The sequence below is a fragment of the Dermacentor silvarum genome, chromosome 3 (genome assembly GCF_013339745.2).
Source record: "Dermacentor silvarum isolate Dsil-2018 chromosome 3, BIME_Dsil_1.4, whole genome shotgun sequence".
Lineage (NCBI taxonomy): Eukaryota > Metazoa > Arthropoda > Arachnida > Ixodida > Ixodidae > Dermacentor > Dermacentor silvarum.
In genome coordinates this window covers 9,826,391-9,842,769 of record NC_051156.1, presented here as the reverse complement: position 1 = coordinate 9,842,769, position 16,379 = coordinate 9,826,391, and the positions used below count along the sequence as shown (strand labels likewise).

Sequence of the window (16,379 nt, the reverse complement as noted above, 5' to 3'; positions counted from 1 at the left end):
GCTATCAAGTCAACAGTTTGTTGAACGAACAAACAGTGGCAGCGAGGTACATTTTGGCCCACAGTGGGCTTACACTAGCATGCTGGAAACAATGCATTTGAAGAAAAACCAACAGCAAGGCATTCATTCAGCTCATAAAAATCTCAAATGGGTATCTGACAGCAGGAAACATACTGCATAGTGCTGGATCATCACAGAAGTGTTACTGCACAGCACACACTAAAACTTCTCATTGAATCCGTGTCTCCATGGCAGAGCAAGAGAGAGCAATCCAGTGCAAAACAAGTTGATCCAGGACAACCATTGGAAAATGCGAAGCCACTTAAAGTGGACCAGTAAAATAGGTCTTTATAAAGTATGGTGCGATTGATGCCTTTATTTTTCTTGTATTAGTTCAAGTCCAGCACTAAGTGTGTGTGTGTGTTCGTGCGTGCGTGCGTGCGTGCGCCCGTGTTAGCAGTACTATGGTGTATTTTACAACATGTGGCCCTGATCACGTAAGCTATCCTAGGGCTAGGACAGAAGTCTGACCTGTGGTGCACCTGTCAGCCAAAACAAATGGGTGCCCTGATCACATTGCGTTCTTAATTATTTTGTGCATTTTCTCACAAGCCAGTTTTATTGAGTGGCGTACGTCATGCTTTTTCTGTTCATGCACACAGCACAGCACACAATGGCTTTTAGAGTTCACGCTGTCGCGGCAGTGCTGAGGGCTGTAGCTCCACCTTTGGTTTCCTGGCACCCCTGCTTTCCTCTTGCTGCTATCCATGCTTTGTCTTCTCTTTGCTTTGCACGCTACGCTGGTGCTTTTTTTTTGTGTGTGTGTGTGCATCTTTAAATGTTGGACACATCATAGAAGGGTCTGGTTGAACTTTGTACTTGTATGCAATGTGTGTGCCATGTTATATGGTATTTTATGCTTGGAAGTCCTGCTCATATTTGCAGGCTTCGAGGATGCAGAATGGTTTAGAGCTTCGCAAGTTGATACTTGTACAATCTTGAAAAAGTCAGCTCATCAGAAAACAGGTATGAGAAAATGAATGTTGATGCTCTGACATTTGAAATTACACTCGAGCCTCGTTACAACGAAGCTGAAGCTGAAGTTACCTTGTTATATTCGTTACTTCAATATATTGTTACGGGGTGTGTAGCAGGCGTTCATTGCAGAGAGCCGTAGGGCAAGTGGGTGCCGATACTACACGTCGTCCTTCTCTTCCTCGCTGCTCTCCTAATGTTGTTGCTGCTGATGCTGCCGCTCCACTACCTTTGACGCACTGTAACATGGCTCCTCTCGCAGACGAAGCACTCCGGGCGAGTAGTCAGTGGGGCTTTCGTTGAATAAACGGCTTCAGGCGGGCTACATGCGTGATGTCGGTCCTGGATGACCGTCTCCCACTGGAAGTGAGGCGCGCAATTCTATAATTCACCTCGCTGAGACGCTCAAGCACAATAAACGGTCCACCTTAGTCAGCGAGCAGTTTTTGACATAGACCGCGTTTACGCACGGGAGTCCATAGCCACACTAGGTCACCCGGTTCGTAAGTGACTTGCCGATGTCGACTATCGTATCGGGATTTGTACTGCTTTTGCGAAGCTAGAGTACGTAATCGAGCGATGCGCCGAGCCTCCTCTGCTCGGTAGAGAGTTTCCGCGATACAAGCGTCGTCGTGACTGCCAAAAGGGAAGATAGTGTCCAAAGTGTACCTCGGCGGACGAGCGTAAAGCAGGAAAAACTGACTGTATCCAGTGGTCTCATGTTGCGCGGTGTTGTATGCGTATGTGACGAACAGCAATACTTCGTCCCAGTTCTTGTGGTCCGAGCTTATGTACATGGAAATCATGTTCACAAGTGTTCTGTTCGTGCGTTCTGTCAGCCCATTAGTTTGCGGGTGATAAGGTGTTGAGTGTCGCAGGTTGGAGGCGCACAAACGTAGAAGTTCAACAACATCAGCTGTGAACTGACGGCCACGGTCGCTAATGATCACTCGAGGGGGACCATGCCAAAGTATAATGCAATGCAGCATAAACTGTGAAACCTCGCCTTCAGTTGCAGAGGGTAGTGCTGCCGTCTCGCAGAACCGAGTCAGGTAGTCGGCACATACTATGATCCAGCGGTTGCCTGTGGAAGAACGTGGGAACGGTCCTATGAGATCGATGCCTACTTGCTCAAAGGGGGAACTGGGTGGCACCACAGGCTGTAAGAAACCGGCTGGAGCTGCAGTAGGTCTCTTGTGACTTTGACACTCAACGCAAGTGGCTACGTATGTCTCCGTGGTCTTGCGCATTTGAGGCCAGTAAAACCTTTCTTTGGCTCGATGGAGTGTCCGCGTGGAGCCTAAATGACCTGAAGTTGGATCATCGTGCACGACGCGCAAAACAGAAGAGCGGAGGGCTTCTGGCACCACCAGAAGAAATCGTGCACCTATCGCGGAAAAATTCTTCTTATACAACAGTCCATCCCAAACACAAAAACTACAGTAAAACCTCGATAATTCGAACTCGGTTAATTCGAAATTTCGGTTAATTCGAAGAATTTGAGCGGTCCCGTCATTCTCAATGCAAATTCTACCGGATAATTTGAATGGCCCGCGCGGCTCTATTCGGATAATTCTAAGTTTCCGGCTAGTAGCAACGTGCGGCGGTTAGGTTAGGGCGCTCCGTACAGTCGCCAACCGATTTTCCGAGCTCGTGGGGACTGAAAAATAGTCCGGAAAACTCGTTCGGCCGAAAAAAAAAGTCATTAGTGCGGCTTTAAAAAATTGGAGAGGATCGACTTGCTTGGATTTGCGCAGCAATGACGTCTCCGTGTACAGTCGACACGAACGCCACCGCGTTGGCGATCTCCGCCAACGGAGTTCGCCATGGAGATCTAAGAAACGAGCTTCGCACCGCTTAGCTCTCGCGAAGGTACAGGAGGTAGCGCCGATCACTGAGACATGGGTCTCCCAGACACCTGCTCGGTGTACACGCCACGTTCAAAATAGCAACCGAAACTTGAGAGAGAGAAAAAGAAAACTCACTGAATTAACACGCGTGGTGTCAGCGCGCACGAGCGAGCGCGGCCGCCGCAGCTCACAGCGAGCGAAGGTTCGCGCGGTCTATCGCTGCGAGCGGCGAGAGCACAGCCCATACGAAAGGTCAGAGCCGTCTGGAGATCGCTTTCAAGATACGCTGCGCGCGAGAAACCGCTCCGGCGCTAAGTACGCAGTTGTTAGATCAGTAGAAGTCCCCCCCCTCCCCCACGGCCTTTCGCACGAGGGAGGAAGTCGCCTCCGCCGTGCGTTCGCTCTCCATGAAAGCGCGCGTCCCCCGCGCGCTGTCACTCGCACATACGGCGGGCGCGCGGCGATGATTTTATCGCCCTTGGACTTTGTATGGATCCTCAGGGCGGCGACGCCGACGGCGAAAATCCGCTTGAAGTGTCCATATAATTGCTGTCCCAATAAAAAAAAAATCCCACAATAAATGGTTACAACGATGGCATGGCCTCCAAGACTGGAGGATTGCGCGAGCTCTCTATTGATAGCGCGCGTTCTAATCTTGGAGGCTATACAGAGAGTCACTGGAATTCAAGCCAGTGCAAAATCCAACATGGCAGCCTCCAAGATTGGGTAGCGCGGCTAGGAAAGAGCGATTTAGTCCGCAAAATCGAACTTTGGGGTCTCAATTCGTCCGAAAAATTGGGTGCGAAAATGCATGAACTCAATGGGAACCCTGATGGTGCATTTTTGAAGTCCGGAATATCCAGCAAGTCCAAATATTTGGAGTCAAGCACCACCACGCCTTTCGCGGCAGTTATCGATTCCGTGAACATCGTCCGCAACTTTGTTGAGCGCAGTGCGGGTGATATTTGTATGCTACGTTTTTTGAGCCAGCTGGAGAGCATGGCACTAGGGGCGGCGAACCAGCGCGCCAAGTAATCCCGCATCGGTGATTACATTGAGTAATTTTTCTCGGACATGGAAAATAAAGGTGATTTCTTTTTGCGGCAAGTTCTTGCTTGTTTTCTTTTTTTTATTCATTTCGGTTAATTCGAAAATCCGCTTAATTCGAAGAATTTTCACGGTCCCGCGACCTTCGAATTATCGAGGTTTTACTGTACATGATGTCGACTCTTTCGGTGCAGAGAAAAGTGGCTCTAAACTCGGGTCATCACGTTGCTCTCTTGCGAAGGTTGTGGCATCTGGGAAATCATGGTGTACGGATGCGATGAGGTGGTCGAAACTGTCGGCGTCGCATTCCGTTGTACTAAGAGGCATCCGGGAAAGGCAATCGGCATCAGCATGTCGTCGGCCGCTCTTGTAGGATACAGTGAAGCTGTACTCTTGCAGACGCTGGGACCATCGTGCAAGGCGTCCAGATGGATCGCGAAGATTCACGAGCCAGCACAAAGAATGATGGTCTGTGACGATCGTAAAGTGACGCCCATACAGGTACGACCAAAATCGCTGCACCGCAAAAATGACAGCAAGGCATTCCTGCTCAGTCACCATGTAGTTACGCTCAGGTTTGCTTAATGACCGACTTGCGTAGGCGATGACGGGCTCTTTGTCGTCCACGCGCTGAATCAGAACAGCACCAAGACCTAGACCACTGGCATCTGTGTGGACTTCTGTTGGCACGGAAGGATTCAAGTGTCGGAGGATCGGTCGCGACGTCAGCAGAAACTTCAGCTCTCGAAAGGAAGCAGAACAATCAGGCGTCCACTCGAAAGCGGCGTTCTTGTGCAGGAGGCTGGTCAAGGGATAAGCGACGTCAGCAAATCGAGGAATGAACCGCCGAAAATAGGAGCAGAGCCCTAAGAAGCTGCGAAGTTGTTTGACAGACTGAGGTGGTTCAAATGCTTCAACAGCCTCTGTCTTCGCAGGGTCAGGCCTGACGCCGTCTTTGTCCACAAGATGTCCCAACACCCAGGCTTGGCGCTCACCAAAATGAGAATTTTTAAAATTGAGCACAAGACAGGCGTTCTGTATGCAGCTGATTACAATACCAAGACGCGTGTGGTGCTCGTGAAATGTGTGTCCAAAAATAATAACATCGTCGAGGTAGCACATGCATATCTCCCACTTTACACCTCGCAGAATAGTATCCATGAATTGTTCGAAGGTGGCGGGTGCGTTGCACAAGCCGAACGGCATGACATTGAAGTCAAAAAGTCCATCGGGTGTTACGAATGCCGTTTTTTCCTTATCCTCGGCATGCATCGGAATTTGCCAGTAGCCGGATCTCAAGTCTACAGAAGAAAAGTAAGAAGCCGAATGAAGGCAGTCTAAGGCATCATCTATACGCAGAAGTAGGTAGACGTCTTTCTTGGTAACATTGTTTAGCCGCCGATAATCAACACAGAATCGCCAACTGCCATCTTTCTTTTTAACAAGGATGACAGGTGCAGCCCAGGGACTCGCGGACTCCTGAATTATCCCCCTGTGCAGCATTTCTTCAACTTGCTCACCAATTATCTTGTGCTCAGTCAGGGATACTCTGTATGGCTTCTGTCGTATAGGGTGCGCTGATCCGGTATTTATACGATGGCGTATTCGAGATGTCGGAATTTGGGACGTCATGTCAGTCTGCGAAAAGCCAAACACTTGCGAGTGCTTGGATAGAACATCCAGTAACGTGTAGCGCCCACTCGTGCTGAGCGACTTGCTCACCATCTGAAGTGGTTTCGAGTCCGATAGGCAGGGATGGAGGGACTCGTCTGCAGCTCCGAGTACAGCCAGTAACACTGGTGTGTCTTCTTTGAAGAGAGCGAGCTTCATGCCAGAAGGGAGAAGTATGGGCTGGGCCGCATAGCTCATTGCCCATAATCCAGAGTGTCCTTCATCTACCGATACTAAACAATGCGGAACCAAAACGTTCTTCTTTACACAGGCCGAATGAAGCGGCTCCGTCGCGGCATCAAATGTGGCGGGGTTGGCACCAGAGCAAATGACCGGAACGCATATAGCGCATAGTGGGGGAATGACGATGTCCTCCGAAACACAAAAGGCACCTTCTTCACGTGGCGAGTTCTCCATGAGTCCTGTTATAACCTCGCGTTGTACCGAAAGCTCCCCACTTCGACAGTCAACATTTGCACCACACTCCTGCAAGAAATCGATGCCTAAAATAACATCATGCGTGGATCGAGGAATAACGGCAAATTCAGTGGTAAATACTTTGCCACACAAACACACATCCGCAGTACAAACACCATTCGGGCACAACGTGTCACCGCTAACACTACGAAACGTGGAAATATTGTTCCACGAAAACATCACTTTTTGTCCCAGTAGGGCTTTAAAATTTAAGCTCATCACGGAAATTGTTGCCCCAGTATCCACAAGAGCCATTGTAGGTATATCGTCAACAAGCACGTGAACTTTGTTTTTCAGCATGAAAACTGGCGGAGGAATGTCGGTTGGCAGCGAACGGTATCTAGCGACCTCACCCCCATCGGCCGCACTGCGAAGTTTTCCGGTGGTGGGGATAGCCGGTGACGCCGCGGCGATGGAGACCGCCGAGTACGTGGAGCAGGCGGTGGCGTTAAGCTGCGATCGGAGGCTGGTGACGGGTTCCGGAAGCTACCTTGACGAATTCCACAATTGGTTGGCGGGCGTGGAGGCCATGACGCGGAAAAGGGTTGATAATTTGACTGGTACGTCGCTCGTGAAGGTTCTCGGAAAGGTCGGCAGCGGTCTCAAAACCTGGCGATGTGGCCAGAGACCCCGCAACTATAGCACACACGAGGAGGCCGAAATTCACGGTGCTGCTCAAAGCCTTCATTTCCACCACCGAGCATAAGGTATCGGTCATGATCGTCGTATTCTCTGTACCCTGAATAAGTGGTACAGGTATCGCTGCGCCGGATAAGAAGTGCGGTGCTGCTGCTCGTTGTTGAAGCGTGGCCGGTTGGTGGGTGCAGATGGAAGCACAGCTCTATAATCCACGTTCGTCGCATTAATAGAGGGTTGCCACGACGTAGCTGGTAGTCCGGGTTCGTTGCCTCGTGAGTTTCCGCTACCATAACGGCCGATTTCGTGGCACCGGAGGAGCTCTTCCCGAACTATCTGTCGTATTGTAGACGACAGATCGGATGGTGTGCTCGCGTCAACGCAGGCCAATGTCAGCACATTAGCCAAACGGCCAAATTTCGGTGCCACGCGACACATCTTCAGTGCTTCAAACGTGCGACAATGTTGGATGACGTCAGCCACAGATGTCAGGTTTTCTTTAGCAATCAAGAACTGATATACATCTTCAGCTATGCCCTTGAGAAGATGACCCACCTTATCTTCATCAGACATGCTTGAATCCACGAGTCTACATAGCTTGAGGACCTCTTCTATGTACATAGTACATATCTCGCCAGAGAGTTGGGCCCTTTGGGACAGAGTCTGTTCAGCTCGCTTCTTCCTCGCTGCGGAGTCCCCAAAGCACTTTTTCAGTTCTTGGACAAATGTATCCCAGGTCGTAAGCTTGTTCTCGTGGTTGTCGTACCACATGAGAGCAGTGTTCGTGAGCGAGAACACATTTGACAGCTGAGAGGCGGAGTCCCAGCTGTTATGTTTGCTCACCCGTCGGTACTGCTTCAACCACTCGTCCACATCCTCACCGCCAGTCCCGGCAAAGCTGGGTGGCTCCTTGTACAGTTGCGAAGAGCCCGTCGGTCTCGGAGCTTCAGTTTCTCGGGACATGCCTGCTGTTGAGGATGGTGGAAGTCCCACCAGTCGACGGCTGCGACGAGGTTCAGGGGGTAGTGATTCTGTCGTTGGATGCTTAGATACCCAGCACCTTCCACCACTCTGTTACGGGGTGTGTAGCACGCGTTCATTGCAGAGAGCCGTAGGGCAAGTGGGTGCCGATACTACACGTCGTCCTTCTCTTCCTCGTTGCTCTCCTAATGTTGTTGCTGCTGATGCTGCCGCTCCACTACCTTTGACGCACTGTAACAATATCTATTATTGCCATTTACTGCAATCTATGCCCAATGGGGTGTACAATTGTAAACATGGAAATAAGAATGTGTTTGCAGTCCATGGAACTGCTACACAGCCACGCATGCGACAATGTTTTAATCAAACAACAAAACAATCTCTGGCCCATATGCGGCTTCTTAGCACCTGACGTGACAGCCTTTAGATAGCCGCCTTCTGTTCCAGTGTGCTGGTCATGCGCTTCCGCTTTCCATATGGCTCGTTGCAGTCGAGCAGCACACTGCACACCACACAGCGCTCCGCTGTGTGATCGAGGAGGCGAGTTCGAGGAGCAAGCGAGGAAGCAAGCCGGGCTTGGCACAGCCAGATTGTGGCCTCCGAGATCACGTTGATGCCAGTGCAATCTCGGAGGCCACGCCTAGCTGCCAGCCTGCGCGGCATGCCGCAAGGAGAGAGAGAGAAAGAAGTGAATGCACAAATCTTTTCACCGTCACTCGCAGTGGCACAGCATGGCGTGGCTTACACAGGCAGGCGGGCAGGTGCAGGCACAGCCTGGGCGCAAATGCGTCGGGGAGATCTCGGACGCCACGCCCAGTTGCGGCCAACGTTTATAGATACTTTTTCAGTTCCGTATCTCCGCGCCGCGCCCATGGAGAGAAGGCGGCCTGTCGCGATTCTCGCCACCGCGGCGCTGCGGTTACGGGTTGCGCTAGGAGAGCGAGCGTCGTCTGCTAGCGGGCAGCGTTCCGCCGCGGCATCTCAGGTTCTTCCCACTTCTGGCTGTGTACTGCAAAATAAATAACTGTTCTGGGAAAGTTGCTCTGCATTTTTTGCGGCTACTCCAGTTCATGATTTATTTGAAACGGGCCGTATTGCGCAAGGAGTAATGTGTATGCCCAGGGATCTTGAGCGGGGGGTAAAATATCAATGACAGCGTTTTAAACAAACGTTCGCGCAGCAGTGGCTGTCAAGTGTGCACGCGAATTCAGTTGCCATGCCAATCGTGCGAATCTATTGCAGCACGAATGGTACTTCCTTACAGCCGTAGAGAACAACTGTTTTCTTTATGATAGACATCCGAATAGCTTAGCTTCTGAGCCTCAGGAGCTGGCTGCCCGCTTCAAGTTCAGCGACTGCGCAACTCGGAACCATCGAGTGCTACCTTGTATTCTTCCATCCGAAATGCTCCACGCTCATTCTACTTTAAAGAAATGTTCGACATGGGCTTATTCAATACATATGTATCGCGATGCACACGCAGTACACAGTGATTCTATGAGCATGATCCGTGCGCGAACACGAGGACGAAGAAAAGAACCAACTAGGCCAAGGTCAAACCTTGAAGCGGCTCAGCTTCTCACTGAGCCGCTTCACTTCCCGCTTTTTGCGCTCACGTGCTGCGTTGGCACGAATCAATCGCTTCCTCAGCACACAAGCTGCGACAGGGACCTTCCTCCTTGCTGGCGTAGATGTCTTCTTCTTCAGGCTCTTATTCAAAGTGACGCACATATTGCTGACACGTTTGTCTCATCCGTCAAAACTGAGCAGTCCTTGTGGGACAATGTGCTTCCAACTTTCACCCCTGTTCTGATGGTGGCAACATCACTGCAAGAGTAGCCTAGGCAAAATTGTTTGTTGTGTACAATCTGCAGCAGGGCTTCTAGATCTTGCAGAAAACGAATCTTTACATCAAACGACGACTGTCGGAGCAGCCTCCCATTTGCGTGGACAACATAGGTGATATCGTCCCGCAGAACGGCGCTCTTCAGGATTGTGTACGCCCCCGCTTTCATTCCGGCCACGTAAAAAACAATCTGTCGACGCTGCCCTGGTTCTTCTTCGAGTACTGCCATTGTCCAGTTGGCTGGGAGCCGTATTGACGCACTATTCTAGACAATCTGAGCAAAATTGGTGCACTGCAGGGGAACAGGCGCCTCATGGTTAAACAGTTCCTCTGGTCGCTCCGTAGGCAAGTGCGCTTCATTTGTGGTCACATCGTGCGTAGATGCTGCCTTTCTCTTTTTCAGAGATCGCCGCCCAGTCTGCTTTCTCGACAAGTAACTGGGAAGGTTGGGAAAGTTAACGGGGACTGCACCTTCCTTCAATGCCCAGTACGCCCGGTCGATCTCGACGACTTCACTGGTGATAACATGCCTAAACGTTTTCGAAATGTCCGCTTCGAGAAAATGAACGTCACAAACCTTGCTAGTTTTGCTTAGCTCTTTGTCCGCGCGGGGAATAGCTCTTTTCCATTTACTGAGAAGCTCGGGATCCGATGGCGGCGCAAAAAAGTAGCGCTTCTGAGTGTTGCTTCTGTACCCGCTGGTACAGCCAGGTGCGAAGCAGGTTAGTATTGCGCTAAGATAAAACATCAGATAAAACACAGCGTGTTGTCGGAGTCACCAAATGCTTCCGTCCGCGGCCGCACTGTTCATTAGCCCCACAAACCGAACGCACTGAAAGGGCAAGGTTCTCGCACAGGGTTCAAGACAAACGCAAGCGAAAAGAATTGTGTAAAAGGGACACGCAACTGCGTCACTGAATAAAGAACCAAACTGCGCCGCAACTGGTGAACGCCGTGAACGCTGCCGCCGACACCGCGCAACCCGCGACCGCAGCACCCTCTCAGCGCCTAGGAAGAAATCACGCCCGCCTGGGAAAGCGGAGTTCCAGAACTGAAAAAGTATCTATAAACGTTGGTTGCGGCTGCCTGTGCGCAGCACCACAGCAAGAAAGTCAAAAGTGAATTCACTCATTTTTCACATCAACGTGCATAGCCGGGCAGGCGTGTGCATTACCCTCGAAATAGTGCCGAGGAGATCTTGGAGGACACACCCAGCTGCGCTTGCCTGCACAGCGCACCAAGCAGGCAGAAGTGCAGTATATGTGAATGCACTAACCTTCTGCACCGCCATGTGTAGCCACGCAGTTGGGGTGGCTTGCACAGCCAGACACGCAAGAGAGAGAGGTCAGTGGAGAAGTGCAATTGTGAGCTGCTCCTTGTTCGCAGTGGTGAGGAAGACCAGTGTTGCTTGATGGTGTATTCAACACGGGGAGGTGGGAGTTTTCAACTGCCACAGCGAACAAGTGCCAAACCATGCGGAAAGTGAAGTACTCAGCGAGAAACAGTCAGGTATTTTTTTATTTTCGGAGATTAATTTAGTTCGTTATATCCATTGGCAGGACAATTTCACTTCAGTAAAATGAAGTTTTAAATACATGGATCTCTGCTGGGTTTTCAAGGGAAACTTCATTTACTTCGTTATGTCCATTATTTCGTTATATCCCGTTTCGTTATATAACGAGGTTCGACTGTACTTTTAAAGTCTGTGCAAATTAGGGTGTACACATATATGCAGTCATTACACACTTCGGGCTCTTAACTACTGCGTCAACATTGCTGATAACAAGTTGCCATACGCCCGTGCGAGGCCAGCTGGTGGTGGCAACAGTATGCCACACCACTGGTAGTACTGCACTGCTTAACTTACATGACTGCATGATTTAAATGCAACTCGAATGGCAGTGTATCAGATGGGAACATTATACACAAGTGCCTATGGACTTCAAGCTGCGACCATGAAAACTGCAGCTGGGAAAATGCAGCAATGCAAGGAATCTCAACGTGACTTGACTGTGACTGGAACTGTGCCCATTGTTGCCAAGTCTATGTGTGGGCCGTTATTTTATATTAGATGCAAATTGGCAATCATTGCAAAGAAGAAAAAAATTTGGTAATGTGCACCTAACCCAATATGGCAGTTTAATGTAGGGGCAAAGTATCCGTAAGGATGGCCAAATACCAATTAAACACGGAGTCTGTTGCAAGCTGTTCAAAGTGTTTTACATCACATTAATAATGTAGCGTAACATTTACCAGTCCTAGTTGAACATGAAACTCGCTGTTTCAGTGGGTACTGCTTACCTGGCATGTAGTCTTATTGGAACACACAGTGTAATTTATTTTGAAGCTAATTAAGGAGCTTGGCATTCTGTGAATCTCTTATTTCTGGCATTATTGCAAGCTGCACAGTGTCTCTGTATATACGTAGCTTCGCTTAATTTTAGTTGTTTATCAACATTTACAGGTTCTTATTGTGTTATGCAGAATGTCTTCTCCTGCTGATTTGTTGCAGATTTACAGAAAGTGATGATTGTGCAACACTGCCCACGGCATTTGACACCAGAAAGGCTTTTGCTAGCTTTATATATCTCTGGCATTCCCTCATAACCATTGCCCATGGATTATGGCAAACACTACTTCATTTGTGTGCCTCGCTGTCTTAGCACTACAGGTGCAGGGTTCGTGTTGTCAATAAAGGCAAAAAAATATATCCTTCCATTGGTTCTACATACTGCATGTGTGGTTAAAGTTATGCAGAAAAATGCAGAAAACATAGGATATCTTTAGATGGGGTAAAAGGAAAGAGGCATGCAATGTGTTAATGGTGCTTGAAATGATAAAAACCACTGGAGTTCTGTGGTAATTTGCTGTCGGGAGCAAGTCTCGTAAAAGAAAAATTTGCTAGTCATATCAGTGGTGCAGTGATATTTCGTACAGTGAAACCTCGGTAATTTGGATTTACGGAACCGAAACCACTATCTGAATTAACTGAACGTCAAATTATTGAGGGTATCAAGAAAACAAACAAATGCCTACTATGTCAACAGGCTTCTATTTACAGGATGAATCACCAAATCCTGCTTCTATTTTGCACCAAACCAGTGTGGAAGCTGAAATTTTCATAACGTGACTGATAAGCGTTCGCAGCGGCGAAGGCCTCGTGACTAGAGACCGGATTTTAGGCAAATGCCTGTTTTGTTCCTTGCGCTCCTATCGCCCCACTTTGATATGTGAGCATGAATTAGAGGTTAAGAAGGGCTTTTATAGTGTTTTTATAGTGTCTATAAATGGCCTATTTTGGCGTTCGTGCCTAAATGCCTATAAATGCCTATTTTCAATATCGGCGCCTATATGAACACTATTTACCCTCAAGTTTTGCTTCCGAGTGCAGTTAGAGACCGTTATTCATGTTACCGGGCAACATTGACTCTTCGGAACTCAATAGGGTTTAACCTAGACCTCTAGTTCGACCAACTCCTGGAAAACAACCGCTAGCAGCTGTGAAATGGGAGGTGCCGGCCAGCATACACCGCCGCGCTGACATGGCGCGAGCGGTTGGCGAATGCGAAACCGCTGAAAGCCGTCAGGAGAAAGGAGAGTGAAGAGCAAAAGAAGAAAGAAAACTGTGATGCGCATGCGGCTTTTGTTCGTAATTTACTTTTTAAGGTGTTCACGGCCGTCAAGCATTCTTTCTCAGCGTACAAGATCATTCATTCTCAGTGACAAGAGGCACAATTTTGAATCCGAAAATCTGGAGATGGTGTAGTTTTCTATTGTTTCCACAACTTCACAGTGATTCTTAGACTACGTTCTGTATGCCCTCTAATCAGATTTCTTCAAACATGTGCACTTCGAATGGACGGAAGTGTATTTGGCAGTGTTGGGACGTTTTGCCTGTACAATTCGGATAATGTCATTGTATATGAGAAAATTGCCAGAGTTGTACCTAACAGTCCTCAAGTAAGAACATGTTAATTTCTTAATAAATCGTAGTCTCTCTTGCATTTATTATTTGTCTGTTTTTGTTGGGTCTTAATTTAATTGCGTCAGGCAGACATAAAGTAGCGTTTTTTTTATCAGTATTCCCAACTCTCTCCCTCCCGCGCTACCTTCCCGCTTTGCTCCTTTTGCGTGGGGAGATTTCGTCGCCAGTTACCTTTGCGCTCGGTTGCAAGATACGCATTTGGCGCCTCAGCACAGCATCGCCCCCCCTCTCTCCCTCCCTCCCATACCCCCACGGCCTTTCGCGCAATGGAAGTCGCGTTTGCTCTCCGCTGTGCGTTCGCTGTCCGTGAAGGCGCGCGTCCTTTCACTCGCACATACGGCGCGCGGTGACGACTTTATTGCCCTTGGACACGTCTCATGCTCTTCCTCCGCATCGCATTCGTTGATCTCCTCTCCCATCGGATGGCACACCTCATGCTTGCTACCGCCCTTGTCAGCGAGATTTTCCCGCGGAAGCTGCAATTTCGTCTCACGTGGCTGCACTGTAAGCGGTATGCGTATACATGGAGTTCTATGGGAGGGTAAACAGGAGTCGGAAAAGGCCGCGTCGTAGCCAGTTCTGCACTATGAACGGTTACATTATAAGTGGTCTATACTGTAAAAGCTTTTTACGTAAGTGTGCCTGAGTGAGTTCACCTCTCGACTCTTTAATTTAGCTAGTTTTAGTTGTGTTTCAATTATAAGAATTTTGGCTAATACGAATTCTTTTCGTGACCCCGTGAGATTCGTATCATCGAGATTCCACTGTAGTTCTATCGGCCGTATAAACTTGTAAACATTCGCTTGCTAACTTTAACAAGCATGGTGTCATGCGTGCCCAAGCAAACATGAACACATCTCACTCAATGACCGCAGAAACTCGCTGTCAGAATGCTGGAGTGAGGAAGCGCAGCAGCAGTAGCAAGTGAATTGACCTTCGTGTTGCCTCTCACTTCAACGTAAACCATAAGCAGCAAAAAAACTGCACGCAGCGGACTCTGGCCCCGTCGCAGATCGCTTTGAAGATAGGGCCAAGGCAATCGTATCACCGAAGTGGATCCTCACAGAATACGTCCTGCTTTGTTCCACTAAAACCGTTCCGTGTTGCTTTGCTGGCAAAAATCCTCTCGTTCAGTTTGCATCAGTCTAGCACGCAAGTTTCGGGAACTCCGAACGCCTGTGATGCGGGCCGATTTCTATCCGTCTCCACCCACATGATCACTTTCCTTTTAAATGCGGCATCATGACGAACTCACCACTTCGTGCTGATAGAGCAATCACAGAAAACGGGAAGACAGACGGTAGACTAATGCCTAAGCACTCTTACTAAAGCACATGGAGGAAGCTACGGCAGCTAGGCTCAAAGCACGTACGAGGTGGCCATTTCGAAATGGCCACTTCGTACATATCGATGGCGATATGGTAACGCAGATTTCGGGTCGTACTGGATTCTAACGCACACGTAATTTTTGGGCCTGTTGTATCGGAAAAAAATTGTGCGTTAGATTCGAGTAAATACAGTACGTCCAGTGGTAGACGGGCAAGGATAAAGGCTATAAAGGCACAAATAGGCACGACGCATTCCGGCATTTCTGTTGTTCACATGTGATTTCTGCTGATTACTATGGCAATGCGGACTCAACCATTTCATTTGGGTTAGACGCTAGCGCCGTTCTTGCTCTTTTGCGACGCTCGCCAAGCTTCGAGAGTTGTCCGGAGTAATCAGTGTGCAAGAGTTTGATTCCATTAAATAATGCGCACACCTGCCGGTGCTAGGCGGCGAGTCGGAACTATCCGATTTTTTGAATTAATGAGGTTTTTCTGTAATAGCCAACTTGGTGCCTCACAAAATGCTAGGCATAGTACCAGTTCTATGCTTAATGCTGCCTTGGTCTGGTTTCCTGGGCCATTTGTGCAATGCGACATATCTTTGGGGAGCTAGAATTACACAATAACTTTCGCAAACATGAAGCAAATGCTGGCAGGAACACCAGGAAAGTACTAAAGACAGCTGATGCCCGATGCGATATTTAATGGAAAGAGTGTAATACGTGATAAATTGGCCCAATTCTATGATCTCCTTCAGAATGCTTGTCAGAGCTGCTTCACTAGCCATATCACTGTGCCACTTCTGCAACGCTGGGATTGTGTTTTCCGCTTACTGTGGTTGGTGGTTTATGCTGAGGTCGTGGGATCTTATGTCACCTCTTTTAACCTAACATGAAAAATATTTCTGGCATTTGCGCAGCCTTTTTAAATTGTAGCTTCAGCCTCTTTGCAGAGTTTGGTCGGATGTCTTCCAGCTATGTTTAAGCTGAAGCATTCAGGATAATTTAAACTGCAGGTGAAAGGGATCTTGTCTGTTTTGTCTTGTTTTGCCACACCATAAAATCGCTAGTAAATTAGTTGCATAAGCAAGAGGTGATTGTTCCTGTAAGAACTTGTTCTATGCAAAACTGCGTGTGAGCAGAGAACTTCTAAAAGAAGGAGGCCACAAATTTTTCCTACCATTTATGCATGGCCACAATTTATCCAATGGTGTATGTAGTTGAGGAAAAAAATTGTGTTAAACGTGCTCAAAACAACATTAGAACAATCTTGCAATTTTCTAACTACATGTGTACAGAGGTTGGCATTGTCACAGCACATTTCTAGCAAGTATGACCGATAGGAATTTCGTACGATATGAATGTGTTTAATACCTCAGGTTTGTTATTAAGGAAATTCTACAGAAGCAGGAATCCTCAAGGTGATGGAAAGTTCATGAAGAGGCAAGTTGTTGTACACCTGCAAGTAACACAAAGTTACACCACGGAGGAAATGCATACAGGTTTTTAAAATGAATGTTTCCA

At 48.5% G+C, this 16,379-nt stretch overlaps 1 protein-coding gene across 1 annotated transcript in view; it reads left to right on the top strand.

Moving 5' to 3' along the window:
• The window catches only part of LOC119445315 (DIS3-like exonuclease 2), a 129,470-nt gene that overhangs the window by 16,088 nt on the left and 97,003 nt on the right, over positions 1 to 16,379 (top strand).